The sequence below is a fragment of the Lissotriton helveticus genome, chromosome 7, assembly GCF_964261635.1.
Source record: "Lissotriton helveticus chromosome 7, aLisHel1.1, whole genome shotgun sequence".
Classification (NCBI taxonomy): domain Eukaryota; kingdom Metazoa; phylum Chordata; class Amphibia; order Caudata; family Salamandridae; genus Lissotriton; species Lissotriton helveticus.
This window is the reverse complement of record NC_136068.1, coordinates 1660108329-1660124848: the sequence shown is the minus strand read 5'-3', so window position 1 is coordinate 1660124848 and position 16520 is coordinate 1660108329. Positions and strand designations below refer to the sequence as shown.

Sequence of the window (16520 nt, the reverse complement as noted above, 5' to 3'; positions counted from 1 at the left end):
TGGGGAATTAATTCCTCAATCCAGAGGTCCCCTGGGGGCCAATTAGGCCACCAGGTACCTCCACCAAGCACCAAGGAGCTTTGTTGCAGAGTGGTGTAAAGAAGGGGCGTTGCCTCTGAATACATCTCTGCAACGCAGCTCTCTGGTGCATACTGGAGGGACCTGGTGGGCTAGTTGGCCCACAGGGGACCTCTGGATTGAAGAGGAATTAATTGCCCAACGTAAAACGCGCTACAGGGCGTGTTTGCACACATATCACCTCAGGCCCCGCCCCCTACCTTCACCACTGTGCAAACACATCCCGTGGCGCATTTTAAGTTGGGGGATTAAGTCCCCTTCAATCCTGAGGTCCCCTGGCGGCCAACTAGGCCACCAGGTACCTCCAGTAAGCGCCACAGAGCTGTGTTGCAGAGAGGTGTAAAAAGGGCCGTGGCCTCAGAACACCTCTCTGCAGCACAGACCCCTGTCGCATACTGGAGGTTCCTGGTGGGCTAGTTGACCCCCAGGGACGCCCAGTATTCAGGGGGAGTTCATCCCCCTCTGCAATAGCGTGAAGGGGTGTGTTTGCAGAGTGGTGCAATGAGGGGGTGAGGCCTAGGGACGATCGCGTCTTTTAAAAAAAAATACATTTTTGGACCCTGAGCAGGCCTAGGGGGTCAGGGTGTGTCTACCCTACCCCGTGTTCACACGTTGCACACATATTTCAATGACTTCCTCAGCCTTGCTTCTACCGAGGCACAAAATGGCTGCCAACAATTCCTGATTTTGAATGTTTACAACTGCTTGACAGCCAATTAAAATTGAGCATGTGGTCGGGACGGTGCGCTTATCCTACAAGGCCTATCCTCACACAATCCGCGGATCCTCCGCGCCCATAGATATATAAATGACTTTAACCGTAATTTTCAAAGAAACTACTGAACAGATTGACACCAGATATGCCAAAGGCACAAGTCAGAACTGAGGGCTACCTCTCTACCAAATTTGGTATAATTCTGTTCAGTCGTTCGAACTGTAGCCGTGGCTAAAGGTCCTATGAGAAATTGCATGGGGAAAACACGTTTCGGGACCCCCCTTTTTTCTCGGCCCCTGCTTCACCAATCACCCCCAACCTTTCAGGGAAAGAGCGGAACTGAGCTGGCCAAAAGTTTGGAAAATTTCAAGAAGATTCATCAATTGACGCCAAAGTTATTGCCAATAGAACGTTGCGGATTTCCTATGGATAGTAGGTCCTAACTCTAACTATCTACTGGCAACCATCAGTAGATAATATATCTATATCTATCTATCTCTCTCTCTCTATACATATACATAGATATATATATATCCACCACGACTTTCTCTGCTTAGGGAAGCCTCACCTCAACAGGGCGGCCTCGACATTCGGTAACGGAGCACCCCATGAACATTCCAACAAAAACTCCTTTGTTCATACATAAAGAAGAATGATGCACACCAGGACCTTTCAAGGAATCAGCCACTTTATTCAATAAAATGGAATGGCAACTCATTTTAGATCTTTCAGTCTTGACACATTTAGCTTGGTTCAAATCCTTTTTCATAGATGAGCCATCATATCCTGTTTCAGCATTGCATTGTGGTTTTTATAAACTCGCCGACTACTAGGTTTCAATGTAGTCCTTCAATACTGCCGTTCCCAGAATGCACCTTGGAAGAAATATCATTATATTACTAATTGGAACTTTGCAATTCGATTTCCCCTCATACTTCATTATTACATGTATAGGCATTTATATAGCGCACTACTTACCCGTAGGGTCCCAAGACGCTTCGACCGCTGCGAAACCCTTCCTGGCTTCCCTGAGAGATGGTCCCTTAATGGGTATCTCCAGGGTGAGACCAGGCATCCCCGGCGGTCTGGTGGGGCCGTTAGTGAAGATGAGGCAAGCTAATGCCCAGAGTTGCCGAGTGTGAACGCTGATCAGAGTGGGCACCGAGGCGAGAGAATTATCGAGTCCGCTGACCCTGGTCCAGAAACCTGCCGCGCCGGGAATCGAACCCTGGTCCCGGGCCGTCCTCTGCTCTCGGGTCTGCCGCCTCTAACCAGTGAGCCACACTACTTCACTAACTTCAACTATTACAGGTACACTTTCATTGCATTTTACTGTCAAAGTGCTATTGTTTCCGCTCATCAATATGCAAAGTCGTTAAGCATAGGATTAGCACAGTGCCATCCACCCCGAGATAGAAAGGGGCAAAGCCGTTTGGCATTTCTACAGAAAATTCTTTAAGCATAGGACCAGCACAGTGCCATCCATGCCCCGGCTGTAAAATGACAAAAACCATTTACCACTCCAGGCACAGTATTACAGCTTTTAATTGTTAAAATAGCAACCAAGCTAACCTGAAATGAGTAAAAGCAACCCCTGACACAGTGTTTCGCTCTCATTAGAGCTATTCAGAGAGGTATAGCCTTCTCCAGACACAAGGGAGCACCCAGTTTAAAGGGTATTGTTTGAACTTAAACTGGATGCTCCCTTGTGTCTAGACAAAGCTATACCTCTCTGAAGAGCTCTAATGAGAGCAAAATAAATGGCTTTTGTCATTTTACAGCAGAGCAGGGACAGCATTATGCTAGTCATACGCTTAAATACTTCACATCACAATTCTTCATCACCCTGAAATGCTTCACTATTCTTTTCTTTACTGGAAATATGATACTGCACACATTTTAGTAGCCACATGGGTATACCAAGACATACACACAAAAGTCATTGCTGTATGGAATAAAATTGTTGATGTTGGCTGTCTTACCAGTGGGTAACTAGTATGTTTTCTTGCTTTTACTACCCTTGCAAGCGTTGCAAATTCCACATTTGTAGGAACCCTGTTCCTCTTTCAGCCAACCCTCCTTCCTGCCTTGTGTGCCTGTGTAGCTATGCCCCAAAATGTCCCCAATGGATATCGAGTTGCAATAAGTTGCAAGGGGATGGAGGGACTCTTTGCCTACTCTTACTGGGTCTGACATTCCCAAATGTCAGTGTCTTGTGATCATGGATTTGTTTTTCTTTGACTCACTGCTGTAAGTGGTGATGAGTCTTACTTTATTAGGATCTTCTTTGTGTCTCCTCTTCTTAGTAAGGAGACTGTCCCTGGTCACACTGCTGGCTTTCTCCCTAACAGTTTTAAGGACCTTGTAAGGGTAGCCCCTGTCCCTCAATCTGTTGGTCATTTTTATCTGTATAGTATATTAGGGATTAGGTAATGGTGTTTCGAAGGGTAAAGGACTGTGAGAGTGTTTTTACTGTTAGGTCAAAAAACACTTTAAAATAAACTTCACAAAATACAAATGTGTGTAATTCAGTTCACCTACCTGCCTCAAGGACAAACTTCACACCACATTAGGCAAACTAAATACATGAGGCAAAATATGTTTACTTCTAGAGCATACAATGACTAACTAGAAAAGCTCTAGGTGTTCTCTGGTGCAAATGTTATAGGAAAGCAAGCTCAGCCCTGAATTATTGTTTTGCAAGAAATAATTCTGTACTTCTCTCTTCAGATCACATTTCCAAAACACTTCCAAAATATACAAACCAGTACAATTACCATTCTCAGCCTATAATCAAATGCATCTCCGGGTATATTTGTTTGTACAGCACTCTGGCTGTTGCTGACATAGCTAAGTCCGTACTGTGCAAATGCAACAAATACTGAAATAAATGACAAAATCAATACTTAACTTTTAAAAACATGTGTTGACATCCAGTTCAATGTCATCAAAATATCACTTTTGTATCACTCTTCACTCTTGTATCTTCTTATTTCAGGGCCTTTGATTACCAAAATGTTTAAAAGAATGAATCTACTTACAATGCTGGCAGTCGGTGAGTACCACAAGCAAAGAGTTGATAAAACTGAGATATTCCTGTCCATTTCACACTTAGCTAATAGTATTAGAACTATGAACGTCTCAAATGCCTGGCAAATCAAACTCATCACCCAAGTACATGTTTAGAATAATGTGTTTGCATAAAGTAGGGGTAGCTTAGAATCTATGAAAAATAAGTGATAGTAGATCCTTCCTGATAACTCAAATTATATTGATACATTCATAAAGGAAAGTACTGATGTAAATTAGCTGGTTTCTTCTTCACACGTTTAGTATTTTGATTGTCCATCTTCTGCATTTAAGGGATTAGAATCTACTCATGCCTTTGGGTAAATGTAGGTAGAGTTAAGAGTATACATGAGTGCATTTCCAATCCACGCACAAATGGACCACAACTAACTTAGGTACACTTACGTCAACATTTTTGGTAGGCAGCCAGGATCAAAGCAGTTCTCATTTAAGTTGTGGGTGTGTTTTTGTGCAAAGGTGTTTGTGCATGCCTACTAAATATTCAGCAACAAATGATAGAAGAAATATCTAAAGACCGGACAAAATAACTGTCCCGGGGGGGGGTTGCAAGACAGGGAGCTGCTCTACAGAGACGATAGGACTAGGGGTGAACACAAAGATAGGATCCTCTGTAAGGGATTTCAACGAAGGTTTTATTGGAATATAAGTCTTCCTTTGCATTGCCAAGGGGGCATTATATATGTCCTTATTCCAAGGGGGGGGGATCCGGGGCTTCAGTAGCGGTACTCGAGGTCTTCCTCTTGCTCGGATAGGTGAGTCTTCTGCTACTCAGCTCCCCAGTGCGGTCCTCACGACGGGATGATAGCCTTTGTCTCCAGATTCAGGCAAGGGGCTAGCAGGACCGAGAAATGAAGAGAGAAAGAGGTCGGTTACTGGGCTGACCACTATATGTAACGTAGGGGCCGGGGGATGTGAAGGAAACCGAGTGCAGGTGGATTACACAACGTAGCGCAGTGCTCTCAGTGCTCGTGCAGGGAGGGGATACAAGGGCTACTATGTACACAACGTCTCACTCGGGAGGCAGACCACGCCGACCCACCCACCCCTCAACTCGGCCCGTACCTTGGAAAGCCACGCTCCTCCCTCGGGAACGTGGCGGGGTGATGCACCGAGATGTTGGCCTCCTGGCTTGATGGTTACAGCTGGGCTCGTCTGGTACTCGTCTTCTTCCTCCCGTTTCTTCCTCTCGCTGTTTCTCCTCCTCCTCACCGCTCCGTCTTCGTCCTCCAGGGAAACGCCGTTCACAGTCTTGCTTGCACTTCCGCCTTTTGACGTCCCGCCGCTGTAAAGGGGCGGGGCTCCTACATCGTCTTCCGTCCAGTTAAAGGAGCCACGTCCCTGGTCCGACGCTGCCCCGTAGCCCTCCTGTTCCTCGCTCCTCGGGTTCTCTGGCAGCTGTGGGGACAACGGGCATGGTGAGAGGGGAGTGGCAGACCACCACTCCGGGGAGGTCTGTCGTATGGGTTCACCCCGTCCGCTGGCCCCGTCACAATAACTAAATGTGAAATGTACACTAAAGTGGAAAGCATCTGAGGGAACGTGACAATTGAAACAAAAGAATGCATAAACTAAAGCACCAATGTCAACACTGACAATTCATTTAAAATATAGATCTCAAATATGAATACATTTTTTCATTAAGAAAACTCCAAAGCCAAGTTGACTTCACAAGTAACAGCAACTGGAGGAATGTTTCCAAAGACTTTTATCTTTAAACGTGATACAATGTCTTCTGATGTCTCTTAAAGGATTATTACTTTCTAGGGAAATCTGTCATTGACATACTAGACTGGAATAATGTGCCCCACCTTTGGCACAAACACCATGAAAGAACTGTAGGTAGTTTCCAGGACATGGATCTTTTAGCTCATTGTGACTAGAACCTAGGCTGAACCTCACTGCCAAGGCTCAAAAATGTTAAAACCAGTTAGGTAATACTTGTCTTCCCAGGCAGTTTGATCTGGACTATTGTTCTTTGAGCAGAAACCTGTCTGATGTGTATATCATTGGTCTCTGTCTGTAGTGGCATGATGAGCACAAAGACAATGGACTGGAATGTAACCCAAATAATTAAAATGGCTTCAGAATAATACAAATATCCACATTTTAGTTTTTCTAAGTGAAAACCCCTAAGTATTTGGGTTACAACTCACGTTTGAGAGGCATCATAAGAACTTGGAGTATAAGTTGTGGGAAGTAAGAACCCACTTCAAATAATAATAACAAGTCTGGTCTGGGTGAGCCAAAAGTCCCTCAATAAACCTGTGCTTAACCCCAAGGCAGCTTGAAACAAAAGCAGTTAGGTTTAACTTAAAGAAAAAGTGTAAAACATTAATGCAGCACTCAAACAGTAATAAAGTGAAAACGCAACACAAATGAAAATGTAAACCAATATAGTAAAATAGAGAAAATGTAATAAATAAAATGCCACCAAAACAGCAAAGATACAATCGGAAGAATCAGAGATATGATTTTTTAACATTTTGAATTGTAAAATAGTGCCAAAAAGAACATTAGATGTTTTTCTGGAGCTGAGACTTCCTCAGGCAAGGGAACAATGCAGGTTGTAGATTTCAAGGGCTCCACAAGGCTGCATACTGTGTTCAGGAGGTTCAGCTAAACAGGAATTGCTACTGCGCATAACACCACAACAGCATTTGCATTGATGTCAATCCCACCGCGATGCACCCTCTTGCTAGTAGACCCCAGTCCCACTCCAGTTCTCAGGGCAGAAGTTTGCAGAAAAGTTTTAAAGCCCCAATTTTTGAGGTTAGACAGGAGGAGTACACTCTTACACTAATCCAAGGGTCCAAGACCACCAGAGGGGTATCACATGGGTTTCAGGACTCACTCTAGCAGAGGCCATCAGCAGAGTACAAGGGACGTCCAGTTGGGATGGTCAGTTGGGCAGTTGCAAGAAGACGCCTTCGGATGCTTGTTGTATCTCTGTAGGTCAGACACATTGTCAGCCAACTTACCTTTGGAGGCACCCCTATCGGGTCCTGAATTTCCTTCAACTAGAGTGGGAAGGTGGTTCTGATTTTATTAGATCTTCCTGTGGCATTTGACATTGTGTCACATACATTGCACCTCCAGCATTAGCATTCCTTCGGGGTGCGAGGACTAGTGCTAGATTGAATTACACTTCTCATCTGATTAGACATTTGTTTTGGTGGAAAAGCCTGAGGGTTCTTCTTCGAGTCCAACTCTTTATAATGTCTAAGACTTGGCTCTAAGCGCAGGAATTATTGTGATAGCTCCTACCAATTACTTTTCAAGCGCCAGGACACTCCTTGAAACAGCTGTGTGCTTTATAAGGCTCTGTAAATTAATTAAGGTAAGCAGGGAAGCACTCATTTTTCCATCCCCTAAAGTAGTTCTGGTGAATTCCAGTAACCCTCACTTGCTTTGGTGCCAGTCTAACTAGAGAGACAATGGACAGGCAGGGCAAGGCAGGTGCTGCATCTGTCAGTCATAGGGTAGGATTCTGCTGAAGCTAGACAGGGGCTAGGTACAGACCCCGGGCTACCCTTAGAAATGCAATCAAGGGCTGAGTGAAACCCACAGGCCATTCTGTGCATGGGAGAAACACACCTAACACACCCAAGGATATTTGCACACGTGTAACAGGAATACACAACTCACCACTGAAGAGACATTCACATTCAGGTGACACTGAACACAGGCACATTTCGCTTCAGCAGAAAAATTTTAACTTCTAAAGCTGGCATTTAACATTTTTTAATTTTTAAGTCGACTTGACCATTAGGTTTGATTCTAATTTACTATTAAACAGAGTCCTTGATTTATTTTTCTACTTAGTCCTACACTTAAGATATGCATTATGAATTGTCATAATGTAACTCAGTTAATTTATGTGGGAGATTCATCCTTGCCACAGTGAAAAACTACTTTGAAGATTTTTCATTGCCAGGACATATAAAAATGTAATCATACATGTCCTACTTTTAACCTTCCATATACCCTGCCCTACTAGCACGTCGAGCCTACCTTAGGAGTGACTTATAAGTAATAAACAGAAAAGATTAGCCCTGGAAAAAGGTTTATTTTGTCCTGCTGAAATGGCAATTTAAAACTGCACACACAGGCTGCCAGGGCAGGCCTGTAGACATGTTGTACAGTGCTACTTTTGTGCGTGGCACGCAAGTGCTGTAGGTCTCTTGTAGGATTTGATTTAAAGGCCCTAGCTACATATAGTACCATATGCTAGGGACTTATGAGCAAATGAAATGTGCCAATTTGGTGTATGCCAATATTACCATATTTAAAAGGGACAGTACAGGCACTTTATAACTAGTTGCTAGCAATTAAGTGCACACAGTCATATGGCCAACTAAAATAGGTTCAAAAACAGGTCACAAACATCTGAAAGAATACCACAAAAAGATGGTATTTTCCAACACTCATTGAGGGTGAAACTCGTCTGGAGTTGCTCATGTTCCGGTTTACCTGGGACATTGACAGGCATTTCAGGTTTGACTGTTTCTACGGGAACAAAACCAAGGATGCCTATAGTGACAGGATGATGGACATTGAGGATCAGCTTTGATCATGCTGCAGTCATGACCAATTGCCCGATTTTATTTGCTTCTGTATCCTGGATATCTGTGATGAGGAGTTCTACATAGTTGCTTTAACATAACATGATGGACTACTAAGAATGTAGTCGTGGACTCAAATAATTCAATCAGCTGGTTCAAGAGAATTTGCCTAAATATGTTGTTGTCTAATAGCTGTGCCTGTGGGCAGGACTGGACATATGTCCTACTTTTGGTGTAACCATGGAAAGTATACATGATTTCGATTTAGATTAATTGTTTCAAAAAGTATCCCACGTGGTTATCTTGATAATCGGGCAAGGATTCGGGCTTTTGGGTGAACATTGGGCCCCCGGACCTATAATTTTCAAGGGCAGTGGTTTTCCAATTCACAATGGCCTTCATTTGAACGGTGTAGCCCTTCATTTCCTGATCGGGGCCTTATTAGTTGTCCTTCCAACATGTGCTTCAGGTTATTTCTTCTTTTTTGATTCTCATTTTCTTTATGAACGTTTTCAAACCATCAGCTTTCCTGTTTTACTGACGGGGAAACAGAAAAACAAAGTACATAAACAAATCTGTGCTGCAAATTGGTGGATTGGGCTTGAGATTATTAAACAGATGTCGTTTTTTTAGTGTAAATTATGTGCCAGGTTTACCTGTTCTACATGTATTATTCCTTTTGCTGGTTGCTAAAGATGTTCATTAACTATGAAACATTTAATGTGCTTGCATAAAATGTAGTGAGAGAGAAGCTGTAAATTATGCCATCAAAGCAACTGCACAAGAGTGTTATCACTGATTATGTTCATATTTCAATATTTTTTCTTCTCAGTGTTGGCTGCAGCGCTTTCAATTGGACACTGTGATGGTAAGAAGATAAGCATTTAATGTGTTTCTAAATAGATAAATCTATGTATTTCATATAAATGTGGGCTTCTGTGCTGCAAGGCAACACCTGCCCTGCTAGCTGTGTTTTAAGCGTTTGTCTACTACAACCAAGGATTCCCCTACTGCACTCATGCTTCGCAGTGGTCCTACTGGAGCCACTATCCTCTAGAGGACCCACAGAACATCTGGGTGAGACTTGTAATTAATTGCGCAGAGAAGACAGACAGACAGGAAGACTTATGGGCTGATCGTCACGTCGCCGCCAAACATGTGTGCCACATTACAACTATTTTTGTCACTGGCAGGTGGCTCTTTGGAGGACCCACGGCAGTGACTACGTAATAGGCATTGCAATAGGAATGTCAAAGTCATTACCTGCACAGCACGGACTGGGGCAGTCCATGCTGTGCAAGTACGGGGGTGTTTGCACACAGAGGGGCACATCATGTGCCTCCCTGAATGCCCCCCAATGGCCCTGAGACAACAGAGGGCCCCGTAGGGCCCCCCCTTTGTTTCCACTACACTACGTTTTCATGGAGTAGGAACCGCCATGAAAACAGTGGCAGAGAGGAATCTCATAATATGCGTGGCGGGACGCAGCGGTTCCGCCAGGCATATTGCCGCCTCAAGACTGCCACGCCACCATTTGGGATCTCTTATCCGTGGCGGCTGTAGTGGTACAATTGCGGCCTGACCGCTCTAGTTGGAATAGAGTGGCTGGAAGATTGCCACCGTGAGTCTGGACACATAATCAGGCCCATAAACGTTTTCATGTAGCATAGCATAAACCACAGCTTAGAGGTCTCAAAGCTCGTTCATAAAATGCATTGGTGGAATTTTAACATAGCCAAACATTTACAAATAGTAAAGAATGGGAATAATGGTTAAGTTAAAAGAGGCAAATATGCCAACCATAGCAGTGACATATATAAACAGATATACATTGACTGCTATCACAGTGTTAACATAATTCTAGTCAATTGGGAGTTTACAACAATTGTTAGGTGGCAATTACAGCATGTATATGTCATCACTTAACCAAATTTCCAAGGTAATCCAAGATCCAATAAATCACCTCATATAGTTTTTACCTGTTTAGTGCCCAAACACATGCTATAAATGGATTCCAGCCCAACAAATACACAAACACTGTGGGGCAGATTTACTAGTTGCTCTGGCAGTGCAGCAGCCGCAAATGCTGGGTTGTGTTGTGTGAGAAGGAGAGAGCAGAAGTACGCCATATTTACAGAATATGGCGCTATCTTCTCCTCTCCCTGGCACTGGTCCAGAAATATGCTTTGTGTAAAGGAGTGTATGCTTGAGGGAGGCATGACCGCTACAATGAGACAGGTTTTATTTGTCAGCAGAGACTGGGTGATGAGTGGGGCAGTTCTCCATTAATGGTGTGCACTGAAGTCCCCCTCAATGGACAATGGTGCCATGCCTGGCAGTGGGGAGTGGCTGAAGAGAGCACCAGAGCAAGAAGAATTTCTCCTAGCCACACACAGATGAGGGGAGGAGTCCATTTCGAATGAGGGGACTGACAATAATCTGGTGCATGGTCAGAAAGCGATGTTGCTAGCATTGGATATTCTTGTGAAAACATTGGATAATGTGGAGAAAACTGCACTTGTGGTGAAGTCATGCTGGGGAGATATGGAGCAAAATATGCTTGACTGCCCTGAGTGGTAGTAACAGGAACAGCGATTGAAATGAAAATGCAGAAATCTTTAGGATGAGTGGATGCTGTGGAGACAAAGACGCAAGACTTGCTGTATTCCAATGAGGTTCATGTAGGACAACATACCTGCTTTCAAGCAAAATTCATATTCAGAGCTGCAAGGACCATTAGAGCTGTGGACTGTCCTTCTGTGGACACCAGTTGGAACACATCTGTGGTACGGCATTGTCTTTTAGCAAACCTTCTGAGTTTGACATCTCATTCTGGAACAATGCCTGTGAAGAAAAAAACATTACTCAGTTGTATTTCAAGGACTATTGACCACTAGGTGTTACCTTTATTAACGATTTCTTTCCAACAAAGACATTAAACAGATAGATTCTATAGCATGCTGGTTCTTATTGTAAGTGACAAGCTCTATTCTGTTTCCTATTGTGACATGTTCCAGGTCTCTTTCCACTCGACCAGAACCTCCTTCTCCTATAAAGTGAGTGCTGTGTGCAGAAATAGCAAATACATCTGTGCACACTGAAGGGAGAGGAGGTAAAACAGTGAGTGGTCAGCAGCACATTTCTTTATGAGGGCCCTTATTCCAACTCCTATCTCTTCTTTCTTTTTTCTCTTCAACATCCTCTTTCTCTGCCCTTTCTTCCAAAGTCATCTCTAGCCGTTTCTTTCTCCACTCTCTGCTGGAGCTCTTCAACTACTGAAGACACCAGTCAGCCCAAACCTGTTCTGGAGACTGTAGGCTGTACCACATAAAGTAAACACAAAGGGCATAACGTTAAGATAAAATATATGCCACAGCATGGGGTCACTGATGTCTTAATTAGTTGTAGAGCTGGAGCAGCACTATTTTACCAACTTACACTGTGATAATTGATTGCTTTCCCCAGGAACCTTAGAGGTATGTGCTGCTTTTGTCTGTAGACATAGCAATATTTGCAAATATATCTAACGTAAATACAGTGCCTAACAATAAAAACAAATATAAAGTAACAAAACAACACCATTAAAAAATAACAGGGTACGTCCCAAGAAAACAGTCAAGCCAGAATGCAACACATCTACTGTAGAACACAACAAAATCCAGGTAAGAAATTACACCAGCACAAAAAACAACAGACTATATAACCACTCAAAATGATTGCACAACAAATGGAGACAATCATTTTTGTGACATGTTACCACCTGGGGAATCCTGTTTTCATAATATAGTGTTAAAATGTGTTTATCGCTTGCACTACCGTACCTTACCACCAAGAGTATGAAATGGCGCAAGTCACAAATGCTTTGTGATCCTCACAGTGTTTTAATTTAGTGCTCCAAGTGCTTATTTTGCATTATAAGACCCCTGTTCTGTTCTGTTTCTTCCTTGGCATTTTTTGTGCTCTGTAAACTAAAGATTTACGGGAACATGTATCAATGTTCCCGTTTGCGATTTCTTAATTGCGAAAATTAAGGAATCGCAATTAAGAATTCGCAAACGGATATGCATAAAAAATTCACACATTTTTGGGCGATTCCTTATTTTTCCTTAATTAAGATTCACAATTTGCGAATCGCAATTAAGGAATCCCTCCCCATTGATTCCTATGGTCCTAGAGGCCCATAGGAATCAATGGGAAGCCATTCTCATTTTGCGATTCGCAATTGAGGAATCGCAAAATGAGAATGCTATTTCAAGGGTGCAGGGGGGACCCCTGAAATGTAACTTTTAGAACAATTTCCACACACACATGCCCAAAGGGCATGTGTGTGTGTAAAATGAATCTTTCAAAAATGCACTTTTGTGCATTTTTGAAAGTTTTCGCAAATTACCATGAAGTTCAACTTCATGGTAATTTACCTCTTCCTATTTGCGAATTCACAAAACAAAATATTCATGCATTGCATTTAAGAAATCACAAATTGAGATTTCTTAAATGCAATCGCAATTTAATAAATCGCAACATAATTGCGATTCCTTAAATTGCAAAAAAATAAAAAAACATGATGCATCCGAAAAAAGGAAATTGCATTCGCAAACGGCCGAATTTTGCGATTCGCACTGTTTGCGAATGCAATTTACCTTGATGCATGTGGGCCAACGTCCAGTGGTCAATAGTCCTTGAAATACAACTTGGTAATGTTTTTTCTTTACAGGCATTGCTGTGCGAATCCCTATTTATAGTCGCAATTGTAGGTAATGGTTTTTTTTGTGATTACCAAAAATTGGGACTAGAAATCCTTTAATACATCTTGAAAGGCTTTTTTGCAGTCTCAAGTGGACGAAATTATCGATTCTCACCATATGCGAATGCAAAATTGTTTGATCCATGTGAGCCCTGGGTTATTACTCTCGTGGGAGCTTATTGGCTACGTTTCAACAAGAATCAGATATATGTCCTTAGTGTATTCTCCGAAGATGGCATAACTGCACATGAACTAATATAAGAGATGTTCCAGGCGAAGCTATGACATACTCACCCCAGCTGGATGGAAGTCAGCAGACCCACTGCCAGGGTATGGAACTCTGAGACAGTCTAAGACAACAATCTATTAACAAAATTACATTCTGTGCTCAGTGTTACACACTGGCAGTAATCGACACATTTAAGATATCACAATAACCATAAGACATATGTATCTGAGAGGCTGCTGGGTTTCTTAGTGCAGATTTCAAAGTCATTTCAAGGGAGAGTAGTAACCATGTTTGCTCTGCATTATGGCTTCGAATCGGCTTTCTTTTTGTTCCCGGATAGTACTGTATCCACATGATCACTTAATATACATCAAAAGTAATATCAGATACAATAGAAGGCTCATCAATATCTGTGAGCACTTACGCCCGTTGCAAGATCATATTATATTGACCAAGAAGACTATTTGTCAGGCCACCTATTGCAAATAAACTCAATCTGTTTTGAAATGTATCCCTGCCCCAGTTTATCAAATGCAGCATGCTCAGATCAAGGTAAGGTACGTCATGGAGTGCTGTCAGGATAGGTGGTGATAGCAAAGTAAAGACTGTGGGCCATATTATCAAGAACCTCGATAACATTATTGCTGCTTTAGGGGCAGGAAACTGCCACTAAAGCAGCGATATGGAGCTTGATAATATGCCCTTGTGAATTTCCATAGAAGCCCGGGTTCTGGTGTGAAGGACATCAAAATTGGGCTTCTATGGGAATTCATAAGGGCATATTATCAAGTGCCTTATCGCCACTTTAGTGTCAGTTTCCTGCTTCCAAGGCAGCGATAATGTTATTGCCGTTCTTGATAATATGGCCCTGTATTTACTTACACACGTGATGTGGTAATATATGCAGACACGGGAATGTACACATATTGTTTGCATGCATTACCACATTAAAGCCCAACTTATTGGCCGTGCCCGCATTTAATTTTTGTAGCATCCATATGCAGGTATGCGGGGAATTTTCTCTGTGCTTCCTCCGAAGTTCGTAAAGAAGGCTTGGGAAAGCCAATGGCACCTGGTATACATGTCTGTCCTACTGGCTTTAGGAAGGGGGGGGGCTGTTTTTCAAATTCTGAAGCTAGGATATAAACCAGAACGCTACATTCTAAAGAACCCTTAGGCCAAAGGGAGTCCAGGTGCAGAAGTTATCTCGTACCCAACAATCAACAATGCCGCACTGTAGCTGTTCTAATGTTGCTGGCAGTTATTGTCTACTTGTTGGATACTTTCATTTCACATGCCCAGGCCTGCACAAAACATCTTTGTGATTCCCTGCATGTCTGCTTCAGAGGATGTAAGATTGGGCTGCAGATACCTCACAGTACATACATGAAAATGTGTAGTATTTTTAAAAGTTAGAGGTTTAAATGTTAGACTGCTGGGTCGCATTTTGTATATGGTCAAAGTGTGTAGTATTTTTTAAAGATACCGGTTCCAATGTTAGGCTGCTGTGTCGCATTTCATATATGGTCAATACAATAATAATCCTGTAACTCTCCTCATATTGTCATTGCAGAAAAGTGCGAAAAAAACATGGAGCACAGAACCTGCGGCAGCAGGTGTTCGAAATCCTGCAAGGACGTGGCCAACATGGGGAGTGACATGGTGTGCTCAGCAATGTGTGTTGAAGGATGCTTCTGCAAAGAAGGATATGTCCGGAATTCTAGTCAATGTGTACCTGAGAGTAAATGTCCTTGCGCCGCCAATGCTCACTATTCTAAATGTGGCCCTCCATGTCCGCTCACCTGTAAAAATTATAAAGATGCAGCAGCATGCACAACACAATGTGTGGCAGGATGCACATGCAACAAAGGCTATGTTAGGTCTGGAGAATCTGGTAAATGTGTGCTTCCTAAAAACTGCCCTCTTGCAGCCTAAGCCTAGACTTGGAGCTCAATGGTTCCTTCCAATCAGGTGTGAAAAGTGTATTTTAGTACAATAGCAATAAACCGTTGTGATTACAAAATGAAACTGTCTCCGTTATACGTGCTAATTAAAAGCTAGTGTGATATTCCTCTGTATTAAAGAATTTTGTATTAAGAAAAATATTAAATCCGGTTAGTATGCATAGACGTACAATGAAGAAACTCAAAGCAGTGCTACTAGTTGGAATGATAAGCCACCTTCCTCTTTGTCCCGGGCAAGGCCAGCAGATCTAAGTAGACTGACATACAGCATATTCTGGCCCAGGCCACCTACTTATAATTCCTCCTTAGGAACCAATGTATCCAAAAGATGAACAGTGGCTTAAGTAGAAGTCCTAATCCCACAGATGAGAAGTTTAGGAAGTAGACGTTCTAAACATGAGTAAGGTTTAGGAACTGACGTTCTATCGTCCATAATCGATTATGCTGTTAGATCACTGCCATTATTAATCAATTTCCTTTTCCTGATTTTTAGACTCAGTATAACCTTTTTAATAGGTGCTACATGCTCCTTTTAGGTCTCGCATTCGCAGCGCGCATGCGCTGAAAAGGCAAAAAGACCTTTTCCGATCGGTTTGGCTCTTCAGCCAAGCACATGCATGCGTTCCATTGCCTTCAATGGCAACGCACGCACGTCAGGAGATTCACATGCAGGAGCGCACGCCACAAGATGGTAGTAATTAACGCTCCCGCAAGTGAATTGCGCAGTCTATCACCCCCCCTCCTGCCGCGCAAGCGCTTGAACCAAGGATGTGGTCACCTGAGAACTGGCACAGTATACACAGTTTGTTTTCTAAGGCTGTAAATACATTTTCACTATTTCGTGAAAATCCGGACACACCAATAGCCTCATCTCATCAAAGACTGATTGCCATGTCAGAATGGTATCCGCGTTCAGGCCGCAGCAATCAGAACCCACACTTTGGTCAATAACGAGAAGAAAGGCTGCCTATCTGTTGTGCACGATAAGCAATACAAATCTTATCTATATATTGCATTGGAAATTTTAACCCAAGATGGATGGTGCCACTAAGCTAATACTAATACTGTCGGGAATATAAATGTTGCCCACGCAACAGCCAACTGAGGTCATAGCTAAAAGGAAAGCTGATGTTTCAAG

At 42.8% G+C, this 16520-nt stretch overlaps 1 long non-coding RNA gene across 1 annotated transcript in view; it reads left to right on the top strand.

The window, feature by feature from the left end:
* The window catches only part of LOC144770648 (uncharacterized), a 36956-nt gene extending 21864 nt beyond the window's left edge, over window positions 1–15092 (top strand). The window contains exons 2-4 of the long non-coding RNA XR_013598965.1: window positions 3792–3848; window positions 9278–9313; window positions 14992–15092. This is a non-coding gene — a long non-coding RNA (uncharacterized LOC144770648). The remainder of the gene's footprint in view (window positions 1–3791; window positions 3849–9277; window positions 9314–14991) is intronic.
* Window positions 15093–16520: the final 1428 nt, after the last annotated feature.